The sequence below is a fragment of the Schistocerca cancellata genome, chromosome 2 (genome assembly GCF_023864275.1).
Source record: "Schistocerca cancellata isolate TAMUIC-IGC-003103 chromosome 2, iqSchCanc2.1, whole genome shotgun sequence".
In the NCBI taxonomy this organism is placed as follows: domain Eukaryota; kingdom Metazoa; phylum Arthropoda; class Insecta; order Orthoptera; family Acrididae; genus Schistocerca; species Schistocerca cancellata.
This window is the reverse complement of record NC_064627.1, coordinates 713,434,261-713,455,450: the sequence shown is the minus strand read 5'-3', so window position 1 is coordinate 713,455,450 and position 21,190 is coordinate 713,434,261.

Genomic DNA, 21,190 nt, shown 5'->3' with positions numbered 1-21,190 from the left:
GAATGGCCTTAATTAGCCGGCCGTTGTGGCCGAGAGGTTCTAGGTGCTACAGTCTGGAATCGCGTGACTGCTACGGTCGCTGTTTCGAATCCTGCCTCGGGCATGGATGTGTGTGATGTCCTTAGGTTAGTTAGGTTTAAGTAGTACTAGGATCTAGGGAATTGATGACCTCAGAAGTTAAGTCCCATAGTGCTCAGAGCCTTTTGAACCATTTGAAACCAACACACACAAAAGCAAATTATAAATAGGCCAGTAAAATAGAAAAACAGACACACTGTTGAAACCTAGAATTATGGACGAAGGGACGTTAATCGAAATGTTAGGGCCTATGTATCACCATGTGTGGTTCAAATGGCTCTGAGCACAATGAGACTTAACCTCTAAGGTCATCAGTCCCCTAGAACTTAGAACTACTTAAACCGAACTAACGTAAGGACATCACACGCATCCATGCCAGAGGCAGGATTCGAACCTGCGACCGTAGCGGTCGCGCGGTTCATCACCTTGTGTCATTTCCCGTTACTACCTTAATGACAGACATACCTATGAAACAGCTGGGCCTTTGGCAACCGCAATTGCCTTTAATTATAACACAGATTGAGTAAGATATGAGCCCTCAATAACAGGGCAATAACAATAGGAAGGCCTTGATAGAGAAGAGTTTCAGCTAACCTAAATTATGAAATAGTTCTTAGTTTAATTAAAAGGGAACAACCATCCTCCCATAATAAGAGCTTCAGTTAAGTAAATTACCAAATAAGAAACAGGTAGGTCTTTTTTAATGACGGATTCAGTCAAATAAAATCACCAAATAGAAAACAGGCATGTCCTCTTAATAACAACCTCAGTTAAGTATAATTACCAAATAGAAAACAGCCAGGCCTTCTTTAATAACAGCTTCATTTAAGTGAGTTGTTGGTGGCGGGCGTGGTGAGCAGGGGAGTTGACAACGGACATCCCACGAGAGGGGAGCTCGCTTTCTTCCGGCTGCAGCCTGGTAGTTTACCTTTCCCTCTACTCTGCGACGGGAGGACTGTTGCGCCAGCCGCTCTTACGCATTTCTGCAGTGGGCCGAGTCGCGTGGGGAGCAGGCGTGGCGCGCCCCTGTGTTTTCAACGTAGCTGTTAGAACGACCTCCTGGAAGGAGATATTATGTGTTCTCCCAGTACTGCTAGACACTGGTTCTGTCAATTGAGTGAGGGTGAGAGGAGCTGCAACCGACCTAGTTTTCGTTAGTGTAACTCAGTGAATTTTGTGCGTTTGCGGAAGTGCTTTGGCGATGGACTACAGGACCATTAGCAGGAATGTTAGCTATTTTGTTGGCAGTTTCTGTTTAGCTTAAATCGAATATTGGTTTTGTGGCAGTGCCTTGTACGTAACTTCTGATTACGTGGTGCCACAAGAATGAAGACTGAAAGTCCGTTCATTCCATATATAGTCCGTTGACATTAAATTGTAGTAAATATCTAGCTGGCTTGGATCGACTTGGAGCATTTATCCGTTATTAATTGAATCATGTAATGCAAGGGCAAATACATTAACTAATGTAATCTCTCAAAGGAAGTGTAATATTATGTCTGTTATTTAATATCATCTGAATGAGCTGTTCGTACTTGGTGTCAAGTTTATTTCGATCAGGACTTATTACACACAGCCATTATTTGGCTGGCAGTTGTACGGTTTGGTCGGACACTTGGTTTGTGGTTAACGAACAACGGTCTGTCGTGGTTTTTTCTTGCTTCTCGTGCGTTGACGTGGTCGACATAAGGGCTGGCCTAGCTGTGCTGTGCCAGCCGCAGTGGCCGAGCGGTTCTAGGCGCTTCAGGCCGGAACCGCGCTGCTGCTGTGGTCGCAGGTCGGAATCCTGCATGGATGTGTGTGATGTCCATAGTTTAGTTAGGTTTAAGTAGTTCTAAGTCTAGGGGACTGATGACCTCAGACGTTAAGTCCCTTAGTGCTTAGAGCCATTAGAGCTAGCTGTGCTAGGCTTCCGTGTCACGTGGCAGCAGCTACTGAAGCTTGTGTGCGATTCATTCCATGGCTTGATAATTTGTTCTGTATCTCAAAACACCTCATTTGATAATTGGTCTTACCTGAAATTTTATCGGTGTAGCTTGCTGTGATATGCTGGCCATTATTGATCGTTAATATGGAACCTCAGTGTGTTGTAGGGGTGCTCTGCATCTGTCTGGCTTTTCTAACCGTGGCGTAGTAAGGGGGAGTCGCCGTATTGTCAAAGCGTTTGGCCGCGCCTTGGGAGCGATCGCCCGTCACATCGCTTACTTATTTCAATCACTTTTAAATTAGAGTTGGATGAATCCCCAACATTTTTTACGATTAATTATTACTGTTTAAAGGGAGCGTCTTGGATCTTGTTATTATCGCCGTTTGGTCGCAATGTGTTGTAGCTCCCAAAGGTTAATTCTCTTGCAATTGGTCTCTGATTCATTGTATTGAAGTTATTCAACTTTGGAGCCTCTATATTTTATTTATTACTGGTTTACGTGAGAGTTACTTGTCGAAGTGTTTTGTAGATGAAGTAGATTTAAAATTTTCAGTCTTTTAAATTTAATTAATTCCGGATTTACATGGGAATTCCTTGTCTCAGTTGTGTAATGGAAGTTGATTCGAAATTTTCAGTCATTTAAATGTTATTGTTTACTGGTTTAGAGGAGAGTGTCTCAATCTCAATTTGTAACTGATGCTGTTATAATTGAAAGCCGGTCTGATCCCTTTTAATTAAATTAAGAGCTCTTACATAATTTGGGGAAGCTGAGACTCTTGTTAATCAAGTATTTTATGGTTTTATTGCCCTATTATTGACATCTGCTATCTTACTCAATCTGTTTTATAATTAAAGGCAATTGCGGTTGCCAAAGGCTAAACTGTTTCATACGTATGTTTGTCAATAAGGTAGTAACAGGTAATGACACATGGTGGTACATAGGCCCTAACCTTTCGACTTAGGTCCCTTTATCGATAATTGTAGGTTTCAAGAGTGTCTCTGTTTTGCTATGTTACTGGCCTATTTATAATTTGATTTTGTGTGTGTTGGTTTCCTTGAAGCTAATGCTCTCTAAGAAATTATGTAATGTATCTCTTCTATTTAATTGTCTCAGATGAATTATAGTCTGCTCCAAGACGCATTTCTTTCCTCGGAACGGTTATGGACTAACTTGTGTACAGATGTGTTTTGAATGTCATGCTAGTGTCCTTGAGGGTGCTTTAATAGTTTGAAAAAAAAGGAAATGAATTTATGATATTACTATTTTATTGCTGAAATTATTTTATGTAAAATAATTGTAGCTCGTTTCCTGAATCTTTTGGTTGTCATGGTTTCAGTTACGAGCTCGGATTAATTAATTCTTTCTGTTATGTTATCTACAGTATATTATTTGTATAAAGTTATTTATCTGATGTACGGCTGTGTGTTGGAATACCAATTAAAATTACTTGTGCTGCAGGAAACTGTCGCCAATAATATTTTGCACTCCATCGTTGGTACGTGTTACCCAGGATCGGGCCCCACTTACACACAGCCAATCGGCCTGCTTAGCTGTGTGTTTGCATCATTTGGAGAGCATACACTCGGCAGCTGTGGCCGTTGTCTGTCTTTTGCCTTGTTTCTTCCAACCACAGCCGCACTACTTAATGTTCGCGTTCAAGCTAAGTCTGTACTTGGAATATTTCAGAATTTGGATCCGTTAGCTTGTGGCCTTCACCTTAAGGAAATTTTCATGTGCGTTGGGATCCCAATAAATAACTTAATCTGTTGTAAATTAATTAATCTTGTGTCATTGGAAAATATGTTAAATCTTCAATTGATGTCTGTTTCTGGGTGCCAAACTATGTTGCCTAGATACTGTTTAAGAGTGGATTTAGTTTTTCCTTATCATTCAAGTGTAAACCATGTTTCATTCTCACCATTTGGCAGTTAAGGCCCTTCTGATCTCTGCTGGCACAGTTGTTTAGATTCAAGTTTTCCTTTATTATGACTTTACCATTGTTTCATTCTCAGTCTTATAAGGGGCATGTCTCCCATTAAAGAATTCTTTGGTTAAAGTTAACGTGAAATTTTTCTAACCTCTTCACTTCAGAATACCACTTGCAACCTATGTCCTCAACTTCATGCTGGATGTATTCCATTCTCTGTCCTCCCCTACAGTTTTCGCCCTCTACAGCTCACACTCGTACCGTGGAAATTATTCCCTGATGTATAAACAGCTGTCCTGTCATCCTGTCTATTCTCTTCTCACTGTTTTCCACAAATTCCTCTCCGATTCTGCGCAGACCCTTCTCATTCCTCACCTTATTAGTCCAACTAATTTCCAACGTCCATCTGCATCACCACATCTCACATGCTTCGATTCGTTTCTGTTCTGGTTTTCCAACAGTCCATCTCTCACATCCATACAATGCTGTGCTCCAAACGTACATTCTCAGAATTTTCTTTCCCATATGAAGGCCTTTGTTTGTGACTAGCCGACTTTCGTGGAGCTATGTTCCATCTTCAAAACTAATTGAAGGCAGTTTGTTTATTGCCATACGCGTTTCGCTTCTTTTACTTGTGAGTCATCTTCAGTGACAACTTCCAGCGCTGTTAAGCAGGCCGATTTTTGGCATTCTTTCACCACATTTGTCACATCGCACCTTCCACTGGTCAAGACTTCTTTTGGCAGTTCATACTGCCCACCAAATCGCCCACCTCGCACGGAGCCGCTACACCAGAGGGCGCTGTGCTCCAACGGCAACATGTTAGTCAAAAATCATAAGAATAGAGATATCGATACATTGCAACAACTCCACCACGGCTCAACATCGACGTGCCACAATTTTTGCGAAAACGCGAAAGGTGCTGAGGAAGGTGGAATGAGGCAGATGTTATCCCACTTTGTTGTCAGGGTGTTTTAAAAAGGCGTCCACCGCAGCTCGCACAATCGCTGCACAGAATGCCGTGCCAGCAGCCAACTAAAAGTAACTAATCGGCAAGTGTAAAGTTATAGAACAAATATTTAGGTATATCGCTAAAATCCTAAACCACCATAGTATATGTACGGTCATCAAAAAAAAGGTCCAAGAGATGGATTCTCATAATTTCATATAACAGTTAGCACTGTCAAGAACCTTCCAATCACATTACTGTTGTGTTGGGGTGATTCTTTCTGCGATAGAACTGTCAAGAGGCTAGCGAAGTGAAGGCACTTCATTCCCTGTCTCTTACCTATATGAGTTAGGTAGTCAAGACTAATGATCAACATGGAGGTGCCTAATAGATCAGCACTCTCCAACACAATACTCCGATGGACGCGTTCCGAGTGAGGCAGGTAGATTTAGCATAATATGGGAGTGGATGGGACGGACTTTCAGCGTGGACATTTTGAATTGGGAAGGGAGCTCTCTCCCCCACATTTTGTTTAAATAAAGACATGAACATGTGGTAACAGCACAAGTGAGCATGCAACCCTCCATATTGTACGTAGGTTAAATGACCTACTCCCTCCATGCCCCCCCCCTCTCCCTATGTCATCATCGATTATCTCTTTATATGCAGGACAATTGGCGGAGCTATAAGAAACTTTGGGTACTTGTCTTAGTGGCATTTCCCCACTATTTAGGTTGTGCTGACGAAGTTAGATTAGGAAATGAGACGCTAAAAATAGTTGGTCTGGGCAGAAAAGTAAGTGACGACGGCTGAGGTGGATATAAAATGCAATTTCCAGGAGAAAGCACAGGGTTTCTGGAAAAGAGGATTTTTTAAAAAATCGAATATAAGTTAAAGGTGTTTTTGTAGAGGATAACCTGTGAACAACATTCAGTTCAGTAAGAACTGAACAGACAGTTACGAAAAGTTATGGATGAAGCTGAGATCTAGGCGAGTAGAGCGAGTCGAATTGGGAAAAAAGGAATTTGGGGTATTACCTGACTATATGAAGGGATGATTAATAGAACCTCCTGAGATATCAACTAACCGCCAATTTTGTAATGAAGAGAGGTATGAGAGTTGAAAACCGCAGAAGAAGCCCCAGTAAAGAGTAAACGGGCTGCAACAGTTAAGGAGAGATCTGCACACGATACATTAGCGTGCTAGGTTGCATCAAAGCAGTCTTCGGGCTGAATACCAAAACAACAAACCCACGTTCAACAACCTTTTATTAATCCTATATTCATAGTGTATCATTTACATAACTGGTTATGATGGAAAGCACAACTAGCCTCGTTTTAACAACTTTCCGAATATCGTATTGACGAATAGATTATAAAGTCTATGACTAGCTCTAAAGTAAGAGATCGAAATGTAGGTTTAGAAAATTACGAAAGATACAGTAAATATCATCTAAAGAGCCACAGTGGGGAACTATCAAATGAAAACTCTCTCTTTCATATAGATATTCACATGTTTCTAGATTATTAATTTTGCATCAAATTATCGTGCTCCATGTAACATTTTCTTCTATCGTAACCCACTTGCTTTCTCGAGTTGTAAATTTGTGCTGGATGCTCAGTGAGTCTGTCACGCTAAACTACTACCACACTCGTACTTTATGCAGCCGAGCGGTACTGCGTTCCCATCTGCAGGACGATAACCATCTCAGTTAATTTAACTTTTGTAGATAGTTAGGAGAATCGCTCTGCTGTGAGTTGAATTGAGAATTTAGTGTGTCTCAAGAAGTTAGGTGAGCTACGACAGTTACGACGACTGGAGCAGCGTCTCTGCCAACACCCCGGATGCACTTCGTGACGATATTTCTTTGATATAAGCAACTGTCAACGGTATTCCCATGGAACCATGACTATAGCCAGTATACCGTAGAAAAAAAAGTAACGTTTACGTAACAATTTTTGTACGTTTTCGGAAGAAAACTACAGTGTGACCAAAATATTTGGAATAGTAGGCTTACACTTACAGTTCGTTCCAAGATAGAGAAGAATTAAAAACCAGTTCATCAGTGCGGACACTAAACAAATGTACATCACGACGTGAATGTTCGTTTCTCGAGGTATAAAATTATATTACTGGGACAGTGACATCCATTCTTTAGAAGTATTTATAGTTGTAACGACTGTTTACTTATTAATGTGGTCAGTTCACAATTTGTTAGCTATACTTTCGTTAAGTAAAATCTATAATATCTTGTGCAATGAGTTAAATCCACTTCAAGAGTCAGCTTGATTCTTTGCTTGTGTAATATCTGTTGCTTTTCTGTGCCTCTGTTGTTCAGAAAAGCGATGCAATGTTCCTTCGGACAAACATGAAAATTTGTGCCGAAAGAAGCTTCGCACTCGAACGTCTCGCTTATTGAGAACGGTCGTCTTACCATTAAACTGTGAGAACACGTCTCAAGGCCAGAGCGAAACTTCCATATGTCGTCAACCACATGTGTGCAGGCATGTTTGAAGGAATACTGCATCGTACTTCGGAGAAACACAGGAACACAAGTATTCTATTTATTCGCCGACACCCGAAAAACGACTTTCAGTTAAAATGTTTCCCTTGTACGGGGAAATACGTAATGAATATACGATTGCAGGTTGTAGACATATGTTTGACAACATATGGAATTTGGGTCTAGCTGTGGCGTGCACATACAGCCGCCAATGATAAAGCAAACGCTCGCGAAAAGCGGAAAATCCGGGATCGAGTCCCTGTTCGGAACAAATTCTCATTATAGTCACTCCATTACACATCTGAAGATTGACCATATTCGCAACCGTATAAACACAACGGCCACACACGCCTCACCGAAAGCCTTTACCTCCAACCAACTAAAGGATTTTTCAGAACCAATCGTGGTCTTTAATGCGAAAAACGGGTAAAATACAATCCCTGACAGTGTGCTATAGTATTCAGCCATTTCCTAGAAGATTCTACAAGAGATGGCGAGGTACGAAAATGCTACATCTCATCTGCGTGCTTATGGGAAGGACTGTGGAACCTTTTTCTACTAGAGTATAGGGAAACAAATAGGAAGGGCTGGATCCCTTTTGTTATCACTCGTTTTATTTAACAATCAATAAACAAATTCCTTTAAAACAACAAAATCTTAATCTGCTACCAATGTTTTTTACGAAATAAAGTCTATCTCATATATAAGAAAATTGTAAAACCACTAGCAATTATGCCTGACGGCTTAAATTAATTCAAAATTGTATGTTGTTATTCACACAATAATTAATAAATGTAATAAATACCCGAGTAAACATAATTAGCACCATGAACAAAATGTTCTAGGTTTTCCAGCCGCGTCAATTCGAATAAAATCGTCGAGCTGTCGATGGCCATCTCCGCTATCGTCGTTAGGAGTTCACTGACTGCCGGGGCTGCTACGGTTTCTCGCTTATAAAGGCATGATAACATTAGCAGCAGCCAATCAGATCGATCCAATGTGGCGCGCGCGTAAGTCGACCCGGGCAGCTACCGGAGCTATTGCCCGTGGCAGCACCGGTGACGTCAGGTGGCGCCAGGGGCAGGCGCCACGTTTGAAACTGCCTCTCCCGCGTCGCACATCTGTCTCTGTTTTCTTTCCATGTTCAATGCCCATCCCCATGCCCTGCTGAGTGTGTATCCCTGCTCTGTAGAAATTGTTGTTGTTTAAGCGAATCTCGGCCGCTTCCTTTATAACGGAGTCCCAATATGTGGACGCATGAGTCAACACTTTTGTATTTTCGAACTGTATTTTATGTCCCTTTTCTAGGCAATGCTCCGCTGTGGCCGACTTATCAAGCTACCTTTGTTTTATATGGCGCTTGTGCTCAGTGCAACGCTGCGCAATCCGCGCGAATTGTTTGTACAATATACATGCTGCCACATTCACATGGTACACCATACACATCGGACACTCGAAGGATAATGTCGTCTTTAACAGGGTGCAACATATCTCGTATCTTGGGGACGGGCCGGAACACTGGTCTTAGCCCATGTTTCTACAGCAGACGTCCTAACTTATTGCTAGTTGCTCCACAGTATGGTATGAATACAGTCCGTTTGGCCTCTTCTACTGATTCACCAGGTGTCTTTTTTCGGCGGCCCTGGAAAGCGTTTGCGATGTCTCTTTTGCTGTATCCATTTTCACCGAAAACTCGTTCTATGTTCTGCAATTCAGACTGTAGGTGGTCGTTGTCAGAGATAATCTTGGCTCTATCAAACAACGTGTTCAGGACAGGTTTCTTGTGTACAGGGTGGTGGAAACTATTGGCGTTCAATTACCGATCAGTTTTTGTTGGTTTCCGGTACACTGAATGACCAAGCTGGCCTCCTGCCTTCCGCTCAACCAAAGCATCCAAGAACGGTAACTGGCCGTGCTTCTCAATCTCGACAGTAAATTTAATGTTGGGATGGACACCATTCAAATGATCGACGAAGTGCTGTAGTGTATCTTCACCATGGGGCCGTATCAGGAAGGTGTCATCAAAGTATCGTAGAAAGCAAGACGGCCGTAACGTCGCAGTTTGCGGAGCCTGCTCTTCAAAGTGCTCCATGAAGAAATTTGCGACTGCTGAAGACAGTGGTGATCCCATGGCTGTGCCATCAGTCATCTCACAATATTCATCGCAGTACAAAAAGTACAGTGTCGTTAGGACGTGACGGAACAACTTCATGACTCCAGATGTAAAACATTGGGCCAAAAGATCCAGCGTATCTTGTATTGGCACCCTCGTTAAAGTGTTGTCTCATGCGTCTACATATTGGGAATCCGTTATAAAGGAAGCGTCCAAGATTCTTTTAAACAACAACAATTTCAACAGAGACCAGGGATACACTCAGGAGGGCATGGGGACGTGCGATAGACATCGAAAGAAAGCAGAGACAGATGCGCGACGCGGAAGCGGCAGTTTCAAACGTGGCGCCTGCCCCTGGCGCCACTTGACCTCATCGGTGCTGCCACGAGCAATAGCTCTGCTAGCTGCCCGGGTCGACTTAAGCGCGCGCCACATTGGATCGATCTAACTGGCTGCTGATGATGTCATCATGTCTATATAAGCGAGAAACCGTAGCAACTCCGGGCCGCCCAGTTACGGCGGTGGCATCGGTTCCTCTCCTCCCTTCAAGGCGACCTCATCCCCATCCCCCATCACACCCGTCCCGAATCCCACTCCATTCCCGATGTTATCCTTTCCTCCCCTAACCTCCTTGGCCGCATACGGTGGATGTCCTGGAGCCTATTGATAGCGACCATCTCCCTGTCCTCCTCACCCTCTCAGACGTTCGTCGACCCCGCCCCGACCTTCATAATTACCCTCCCCCAAAGTACGTCCATGACTATTCCCGTGCCAACTGGAATGCCTACCGGGATACCCTCTCCACCCAGGTCGATACCCACCCCTTCAACTACCACCACCTTGACGATGTAACCCATGCCGCCTCCTTATCTGAGGCTGTGGAGGCCCACGTCCCTACTGTCGCCATCCACCCCCACCGTCCTACCTTACCCCCACAGGCCGTCCTCCTCCTCCATGAATCATGCCGTCTCTACCGTGCCTTCCTCCACACGTGTGACCCGGACACACTCCGATGCCACCGGCAACTCCAGCGACGAATTCGAAATTTGCTCGCGGCTAAGAAACGCCTGGACTGGCGACAGACATGCGCCCGTTTAAATGCTACCCTACCTATATACTCGTCCAAGTCCTGGTCAGCCTTCCGTCGCCTTACTGGAATTAAACCCTCCCCCTACTATCCTCTTCTCCTTTCCCTGACACCCTTAGTAAGGCCAATCACTTTCCCTCTTACCTCTCCGATGTCTCTTCCATCCCCGATGATCCCCAGTTCAATTACTCCCTCTTCCCGGATGTCCATGATCGAACTGACACCTCTGTCCCTCCTCTCGCCCCTGGTTTCCAGTACTTGGACAACATTGCACACACGGAACTCAATGCCCCTATCACTACACAGGATCTCATTGTTACACTCCGCACAAAACGCAACACTGCTCCTGGTCACGATCGTGTCACCTACCGTCACCTTCGTGAAGCTCCTGTCTCTTTCCTCTCCACCCTTGCTGGGCTCTACAATGTAGTCCTGTCCACCTGTTACTACCCCGACCTGTGGAAAACCTCCCATATCCTGATGTTCCTAAAACCTGGTAAACCGCCGTCCGCCATCTCCTCCTACCGTACCATTAGCCTTACCTCAGTCTTCAGCAAGGTCCTGGAATCTATCCTCACCTGCCGCATCCACCAGCATCTCCGCCAGCACCGCCTCCTTCCCATTACCTAGTGTGGCTTTCGGCCATCCGTCTCTTCCGACGACCTTCTCTCCTTCACCTCACTCATCTCCTTTCCGAACAGCTTAATTCCCGTCGCTCCGCAATCTTCCTCTCCCTGGACCTCGAACATGCTTATGACCGCGTATGGCATTCCGGTCTCCTTTTCAAGCTCCAAACCTTCGCCCTTCCCATTAACTACGTCCGTCTGATCGGCTCCTTTCTCTCCCACCGTCCTTCCTACGTCACCATCCATAACACGGATTCCTACACATTTTTTCCCTCCGCCGATGTCCCCCAAGGCTCCGTCCTCTCCCCCCTTCTGTACCTTGTATATACGGCGGACATGCCGCCGCCGTTACCCCCCGTCAACCTCCTCCAGTTTGCCGATGACACCGCCATCCTTGCCCTTGCCTCCATCCTGCAGCGCTCCCAACACCTTCTCCAATCCCATCTTGACCGGTTCACCACTTGGCGCTACCAGTGGTTGCTCAAGGTCAATCCCTCCAAAACTCAGGCGATCATTGTAGGCGATACCACCCCTTCTTTCCGCCTCCTTGATTTCTGTCTCACCATCTATGGCCGTCCTATCGCCCTCACACCCATCCTTAAGTACCTTGGCGTCACCCTCGACCGTCGCCTCTCCTGGATCCCCCATCTCCGGACAATCCAAGCCAAGGCACGCTCCCAACTCCGTCTCCTCAAGCTCCTTTCTGGCCGTACGTGGGGTCTGGACCCTTCCACCATACTCCACACCTATAAATCCCTCATCTGCCCTATCCTTTGTTACGCCCATCCAGCCTGGATCGCCGCCCCCCCTACCTTTTATAAATCCCTTCAAATCCTTGAACGCCATGCTCTCCGCCTCACCTATCGCATCTGTCTCCCCTCCCCCATGTGGATCCTGTACGATCTCATTCCGTTCCCAAACCTCCTCCTTTTCCTTGAAAGGATACGGATCCTGCACACCTCCCATAAACTCGATCCTCTTCACACGTTTGTCTCGCCCATCCTCTCCCACTCCCGCCTGCTGCCGCACCTGTGTTCCCACGTCCCACCCCGTCTCCATCTCTCCACCCTCCTTACCCTCTCCCAAGGTGGCTTCCGCCAGCTCCCCCTCCCTGATGATGTCCTCCTCCCCTCCATCTACCCCTCCTACCAACTTTCATCCTCCCCTCCCACATCCTGTGCCTTTTCCTTTGGGCACCCTCCCTCCCTTCTCTCTCCTTTTCCCCCCATCCCCCTTCCTCCACCACTCTGCCCCTGGGCTTTCCCTCCCCCTTCCTCCCTCCCACCTATCTCCCCTGCCCGTGGCATCTCTGCTCTCCCCGCTCCCTCTCCCACCCCCCCCTCCTCCTCTCTTGACAGGTCCTCGGACTCGTACACATTTAGTGAACATTCGCGCGCCGGAGATCAACGCCTCGTGTTTCTGTGTGTGCCGTCGTTTGTGCTTCAGTGGTTCAGTGTTATTCGTTTTGTGCACCTACGTTCGCGTGTGACAATTTTCGTCTATGTATGTGTCCAAGTGTCTGAACGGCTCCATGTATTTTACAAAGTGTTTGTCTCCGTTTATATGTCCGCCATGTTTTTTTTCTAATTGTCTTCATTTGTCTCTTTTGTGTTTCTCCATGGCCAAAGAGCGGCGTAGTATGCTGCTGCTGGCCTGCCTGTAAACAGGTTTAACAATAACAATAAAGAGAAAAAAAAGCAACTCCGGCAGTCAGTGAACTCCTGATGACGATGGGGGAGATGGCCATCGAAAGCTTGAGGATTTTATTCGAATTGACGCGGCTTGAAAACCGAGAACATTTTATTCATGTATGCCGTCGCGAAAGATTCCGAGGACACATAATTAGCATTAGAATTAGTTAGCGAGGAGTGACACCAGGTCGCTCCAAGGCAGAACGAAAAGATAACTTGGAGAAGCCAATGTGGAAGGCAGAAGGCGGCAGTTCGTACAAGACCCACTACTCGAGCTTCGACCCGGAGTCACCTCCCGCTACCCAGGATTTCACAGCCCCGGTAACCATAGGTGGAAAGGTAGCGCTTACTCCAAAACACCACCCAGCAAGCTGTACCATTTAACAAGCGCACAGAACAGGTCCGCAGGGACAGTGAAATCAACCACCAAAAGATATTAAATAACAGGTTAAATTATTCACTGCCTTTGACCTTCTACGATTGAATTACACAGGCAAGGTACAACCAACAGTGCAAATCTTATCATTAACCTTAAGGAAAATTGCCTGCTATTAAGATATTTAAAAAAAATCTTACAATTACTAGAAAGGCCAGCGGGCACTCCAGTCTTAGTCACAAATAAACTTCGTGAACTCTTGTGCCCCACCGTTCAGTGAAAACCGTAACGAGCACCATTCTGATAATTTCATTATAAGTTTTACTGGAGCTCAGTACGCTAAGGTTACCAAACACTCGAATGCAGTATATTTGATTAACAGATTACGGTTACGGCCTTGCAGCTGATCATAATGAAACAAAAATTTCCCACGAGCTGGAAAAAGCACGCTCGTCCGTTATATTAATATATAACACTTGCCTTAAACACCATGAACTCTTTATAGGCACAGCTTCAGTTCCACGGTAACACTCATGCGCTTATAGTTGCCAGAAGTGAGGTAGCGGTCCTCAACACCACCACAAACATGCCTTAAGAGCAATAAGGCAGCGGAATACCGTAGACAGTCGTGTCCGGAACTAGCAGCACGAAACCCAAGGCAGCAACAAGCCTCCTCACAGGCGACAGGAAAGGCTTTTCACTAAGCTGCCCCATACATGTGGTCGGCTCCCGCTCCACTACAAGCGCACTCCGGCCTCAGGTAACATCGAACAACAACTGTGTTCGTTCTTCGCGAGAGCCTCCAGTTAACTCCTCCGGCAAGGATAAGTCAGCCAAGACTCAGTGCGCGTCACAAGCAAAGATAAGAGCGCGAAGGCGAGGTACTTGCAAATACGATGGTGCGCCAGCAAAACGCCACGGCTCAACCTCCCCCGCTAAAGCCTGACCAACGGGATAGGGAAGAGCCGAAGGGAGAAGGTCACTTGGCCGGCTTCACCTGACTTACATGGTCTCGAAAAACCTTCCCGGTAGCCACCTCCTTAACTAACAGATTTACCGGGCCCAACACCTTGGTGACAACATATGGTCCTAGATAGCGGTATACCAATTTATCGGAGGCAACCTGACCAGGGTTCCGACCTCCAAAGTTTTTAGCAAACAGCCTGTCGCCTTCCTTAGCCTTAAAAGGCTGCCTACCAAGGTTATAACGTCGAGATTGTTGCTGGTGGGCTAGTTGCATGTTATTACGGGCCCACCGCCAGTTCTCACGAAGAGTATCCGGTGTAATAAAGACGGGTCATCAATCCCCCGAAGGTTGGAAAGGGGCGAATTAATCAGGTAGGCTAACATTAACTAGGTGGGAACAGCTTGTGAAGCTTCGTGCTGGGCCATATTAAAGGAGGAGTTCAACCAAGGGAGGGTCGTATCCCAGCGACAAGGTGAATTAGCATGATAAATAATTAGGGCCGCCTTCAGATTACGATTAACCGTTTCCGCAAGTGAAGCTTGCTAATAATAAGGCGTGGTGGTCAAATGGTGAATGTCATTACGAAAGCAAAACGTTTAAATTCCCGAGACACAAAGGCAGGCGCATTGTCAGTAACCAACTGTTTAGGTAGACCAAACCATGACAATATACCCGTGAGGTGGCGGATGGCTATCCCCGCCGAAATTCCGCTACTCGGAAGAAACCAGACGAAAAGTGTAAAGTCATCGACCGCCACAGACACGTAACGGTGCCCTCCTTTCGTTCGTGGCAAGGGACCCTCAAAATCTACAAACATCTTGTCCATCGGTCGCTGCTCCCGACGAGACTGCAATAATCCCAAGGAGATGTTCAAACCACCCTTACCCCTCTTGCATTCTTCACATTCACGAATCAGAGGACGCACATCGCGGTATAGCGACGACCAGAGAACATGTAACCACACCTTGGCCAAGGTCTTGTAAAGTACGAGGTGCTCTCCTAACACAGAATGAGGGAAATATCTGAAACCGGATCAATAAAATCCAGGGGAAAGCAAATCCTAAACTTGCCGGGCTTCCCAACCTCCTTACACAAAACATCTTTTCTCAAAGAATAACCCGGCAACTCTTCTCCGGTCTGAAGTCTTTCATTAAGGGGACCCCAATGCGGATCGTGATCTTGCTTAGTGCGAAGGTGGGCGAAGAGCTCAGGAGTATCAGTAACAACACTGCTAACCAAAGGACACTGCGACTCAGGTTGTGCACTCGATTGAGAGTCGCAATCCTCACCAAAACTGCGACTACGTGAGTCCGCCACCTGATTCTCCGTTCCTTTGATATGACGCACCTTGAATGGAAAGGCAGAAATGCAGACTGCACGCACACCTAGCTATCCTCCCTGTTTTGAGAGGACGAGCCAGAACCCAACTTAAGGCCTCTATTCTCTAAGTAGAAACTAAATTTTTCTAACGCAAAGAGTACGGCAAGTGCTTCACATTCATAGACGGAATAATTTAGCTCTGTTCTACTGAGCTTCCTTGAAGCATACGCCAACGGCAGTTTAACGCCCTGAGAAGTAGTACAGCTGCAATTCCTGCATTAGACACGTCCGTATGGACAATTAATCGCTTCTCGAAATCCGGAACTCCCAACATCGGGGGATTCGAGATAGCAGTCTTAATCGCTTCAAATGCAGCCTGCTGAATGTCTCCCCAATTAAAGTCCCGCCCCTTCTTACGTAGATCATTCAAAGTACAGTACTGCGCGAAATTTGGCACGAATCTTCGGAAATAATTGGCCATGACGATATAACGTGCTACCTCCTGTTTGGTTCTCGGCGGAGGGTACTTCTTGAGATCACTTGTGCGCTCTTGGTCGATTCTGACTCCGTCCCCAGTAATAAGATGCTCCAAGAATGAGACTTGCTGCTTAGCCAGAGTAATCTTAGTTGGTTTGACAGTTCATCCAGCAGCACGAAACCTATCGAACACCTGCCTAAGATGGAGGAGGTGGTCCTCAAAGGTTCGACTATACACGACCACGTCGTCCACTAATTGTATACGAAGTTAAACTTCAGGCCTCCGAAAACGTGGTCTAACAAGCGCAACAACACCGCGGCACCAGTGCCCAAACCAAAAGGAACTCTATTCAACTCATAGAGATTCCAATCACTACAGAACGCAGTGACGCCCTTAGCCTCCGCACTCAGAGGAATTTGAAAATAACCCTGATTCAGATCTAGAACAGTAATCCATATGGTGCCCGAGAAGTAGGTAGAACAATTGTGAATATCTGGTAGAGGCACAGATTCCAGAATAACCTTTATATTTAACGCACAGTAGTCTACCACTGGTCGAAAATCCTTGCCATTACCCTCTGTGGCAAGGAACATGGGGGAAGCATAAGCAGAGGTTGATAGTCTAAAAACGCCTTTTTATAATGTGCTCTCTAACTTATGCCTTAATATTTTCATCATGAAAGACGATAAGGAGACTGCCAAACCGGAATATTATCGGATAACCGTGCATGTTCTGAGGCATCAAGGGATCACCAAGTTAGTATTGGAGGGCAGCGTGGAGGGTAAAAATCGTAGGGGGAGACCAAGAGATGAATACACTAAGCAGATTCAGAAGGATGTAGGTTGCAGTAGGTACTGGGAGATGAAGAAGCTTGCACAGGATAGAGTAGCATGGAGAGCTGCATCAAACCAGTCTCAGGACTGAAGACCACAACAACAACAACACAACCGAATTTGATACTCAATGAGTCTGGTGACTCCAAGTTTGTCAGAAAAAACGTCGGGAAAATCTAACAACCCAAGAAGCTGAGTACCCTGTTCACGTGCAAGGTGGCTAATCTGAAATTTTCTATCCCCCTTTTCAATCACATTCACCGATGCAAACTGACGACACGCACAAAGAGCAATCTTTTGCTGAGGTCTAAAGCTAGATCACAAAGTTTTGCTGGCATAGTCAGGTATCAGTCCAGTACGGTGAATAAAGTCACAGCCCAGTAACAGAAACATCGTCAAATCCTTAACGACCAAGAGAGTAATAGGCCAAGGGAAATTAGAACCAGAAATACCTCCCTGGACCTGACCCAACACTGATAAAACATGCCAATTGACGACATAACAACTCTGAGCTGTCGGTTTAACAACAGACAACTTATTCAAACGCCGGAACTCGAGGTACCAGTGAAAATCATTTAATGACACCGAACTGCCTGAATCATTTAGGCCGCACAAAGGTTCCCTTCCTATACGGGTGCAAATATAGAATAGTTGGGGCCTGGTGACAGCTCGTGTATGAGAACACCGAAGCCATGTCTTACACTTCCTGCTTCTGTTACTAGCGTGGCGTCAGCTACCTGATTTAGATGGTTTCGGAACAGGACAGTCACGCACTACATGTTCTGCGTCACCACACCTAAAGCAATGCCTTCCGGATGCAAATATAGATTCAACTCGTTCCTTACTACTCCGCGCAACTACAGGCGCCGTAAGTGAATTCCGATCAATCCCACGCCGGGAATCGGCGAACACAAGAGCTTGAACGGACTGAAGCAAGGTGTCTAACTCCGCAAAACTAGTTGGCCAATTAGAAAATATATTAGCCGAGAACGATCATCGGGGCGCATGCCCTCCTAAATATTCGTTACTGTATCTGCTTCAGAAACCGACAAGTTCAAAGACAACATAGCAGTTCGGATTCTATCTACATATTGGTACAAGGTTTCTACCGACTCTGGCACTCGTCAATAAAACGAATATTCCAGTTCATTTCTCATATATGCCTATAACCTCCGAGAAATAACTTTCACTCTCAAATCTTTGATTGAGCCAACACACCTCAAAATATCTGACACTAATGGGTTCAACGCCCCCTTGGTTAATGGGTAAAGTAATGAGAGAACAGCTCTGTGGGGAACACCTAACGTGTCAGCCTGAATCTCAAATGTAAGTGACAACGATAATAATTTCTAAATCTTAATTAAGTCATTCGTTGATACTCCTGATAATGCGGAGAACAGGTTCATAATTGGGTTGGGTAATTCAGCGAAACTATCCACAGTCGTATCTTTAGATTGCTCCGCTTGTGAAACTGTAGCCGACCGGTGTGGCCGTGCGGGTCTAGGCGCTACAGTCTGGAACCTCGTGACCGCTACGGTCGCAGGTTCGAATCCTGCCTTGGGCATGGATGTGTGTGTTGTCCTTAGGTTAGTTAGGTTTAAGTAGTTCTAAGTTCTAGGGGACTGATGACCACAGATGTTAAGTCCCATAGTGCTCAGGGCCATTTGAACCATTTGTGAAACTGGAATATTTCTGGACTGCTGATCTCGGCTGACCCCTTGTTCTGAATTCGTTCCCTCGGCTTCTAAATTTAACTATACGGCTCTAATTTGTAACCACGCACACGATCCATAACCTGCTTAACATCCTGTCTTTCCATATCTTTAAGCTCTATACTATCCAAGTCTTTTAAACGATTCATAAAATAAATTAACTGTACTTGAACCCGACGTAGTTGTCTATGCGTGGGTTGACTATCACTCAAAAAGGAAATGTTTCTGTCCATCTCCTCTGTGGCACGGTCAAGAAGATGTAATACGTCATCTACCTTGCCAACGACGCCGGGGCAGACAGAAACAGGAAGGTCTGAGAACTTACAATAACAGTATTTCAATCACAAATCCAAAAATAAACGAGTAATAAAAAGAAGGAAAGGGAAGACGATTCCATACCGCCTGCCAACAGAACGAAACCACGCTCTGCTACCACTGGAACCTTTTTCTAATAGGGAATAGGGAAACAAGTAGGAAGGACTGGACCCATTTTATTATCACTCGTGTTATTTGCCAATCATATAAACAAATTCCTTTAAAAAAACAATATCTTAATCTGCTACCAATGTCTTTTATGAAACAAAGTCTATCTCATATATAAAAAAATTATAAAACCACTAACAATTGTACACCTGACGGCTTAAATTAATTCACGATTGTAAATTTTTCTTCAGACAAAGTTTAATAAATATAATTAGCACCGGAATTAATTACCAAGAAGTGACGCCAGGTCGCTCGAAGGCAGAACGAAAACATAACTTGAAGAAGCCAACGCGGAAAGCGGAAGCCAGCAGTTCGTACAAGACCCACTTCTCGAACTTCGACCTGGAGTCACCTCCCGCTACGCAGGATTTCACAGCCCCGGGTACCCATAGGTGGAAAGGTAGCGCTTACCCCAAAACACCAGCCAACCAGCTGTAACATTTAAGAAGTGCACATAACATGTCCGCAGGGACAGTGCAATATATGTGACTGATAGTGCAAGATATGTGAATGACCTCCCTTCTTATGTGAAACAAGATGCTGAACTGACACTGCTTGCTGATGACACAAGCATAATTATTAATGCAGTAAAAGAAAGTCCGCTAGAAAATGATGCAAATAAGGTCTTTGGAAAAGTTATTGATTGGTTTTCTGCGAATGGGCTTGCTCTGAACTTTGAAAAAACGCAGTACATCCAATTTTGAGCTGCAAAAAGTATAATTCCTTCAATAAACATAACATATCAATTGAAGTCAGTAGCCAGGGTAGAGCATACTAAGTTTTTGGGTGTACATATAGATGAGAATCTTAATTGGAAAAGTCATATTTTGGATCTCCTGAGGCGATTAGGTTTAGCAATTTTTGCAACCAGAATAATTGCCAATTATGAGGATGTAGAAATTAGTATGGTAACATACTTTGCATGCTTCCACTCTCTGATATACAGAATAATATTCTGGGGCAACTCAACACTTAGGCAAAAGGTATTCACTGCTCAAAAGAAAGTAGTTAGAATAATGTGTGGGGTTCATAGTCACCCATCTTGTAGGCATCTGTTTAAAAGATTAGAAATTCTTACAACTGCTTCACAATACATTTACTCAGTAATGAAATTTGTTCTCAATGACATGGGCCAGTTTAAAATCAACAGCGGCATTCATGATTACAATACCAGAAAAAAGGCCGTACTCTATCCTTTACTTAATCTATCTTTGGCACAGAAAGGGGTAAAATATGCTGCTATACAACGTTCTGATAAATTACCAGATGAAATAAAATGTCTGACAGACAGCAGTAATAGTTTCAAAAACAAATTGAAATCATACCTTCTTCACAACTCCTGCTATACCATAGATGAATTCTTGAATATGAGTAAATAAATCTGGAGATATAATATATGCATTTTGTGCCATTTAAGGGAATGGAACGGATAATAGAAATATTTAGATATAACATTATAATGTAAAACAATAAACCTTGTTTCCTGTGAGCATTTCTTGTGCATTTGACATGTTCCACATCATAACGATTTTTCCGTGCTATTCATCAATGGAACCCGTAACTAACTAACTAGCTAACTAACTAACTCAACCACCGAAAGATATTAAATGACAGGTTAAATTGTTCACTGATGAAACAGCACACTGCCTTTGCTCTACACAGGCTCTGTACGCTCGAAAACAGTATACACAATGGCAGTGCACGGCGCCTTGCGTCTAGAGCCAAATAAACCAGTTGTCTGCGCCGAACGTGCGTACATCGAGACGCACACTTGGTTGCATACCCACCATCAGTGAACCAAATCACTCCCCTCTTTTTGTCGCTACGCTGGCACACATAAAGAATCATTTCAGTCAGAGATGTTATCTCAGCATCGATAGAGAGTGTAGCCAACATAATATAGTCCCGAACACGGCACTCTGCTATGATGCAATTCTGCCCTTCACTTTCTTTTTTTTTTGTATCGTTGTGTTTGGTCGTTGCGGACGTGCAAGACATCCTGTTCAAGTTCGGTGGTTGATCCTTCCACTCAGTTTTTTATTACAGAGGCCAACCGGCCCTCTGACCGAACACGCTGAGCTACCGTGCCGGCGTCACTTTTTTCGATCTGAACTGAGCT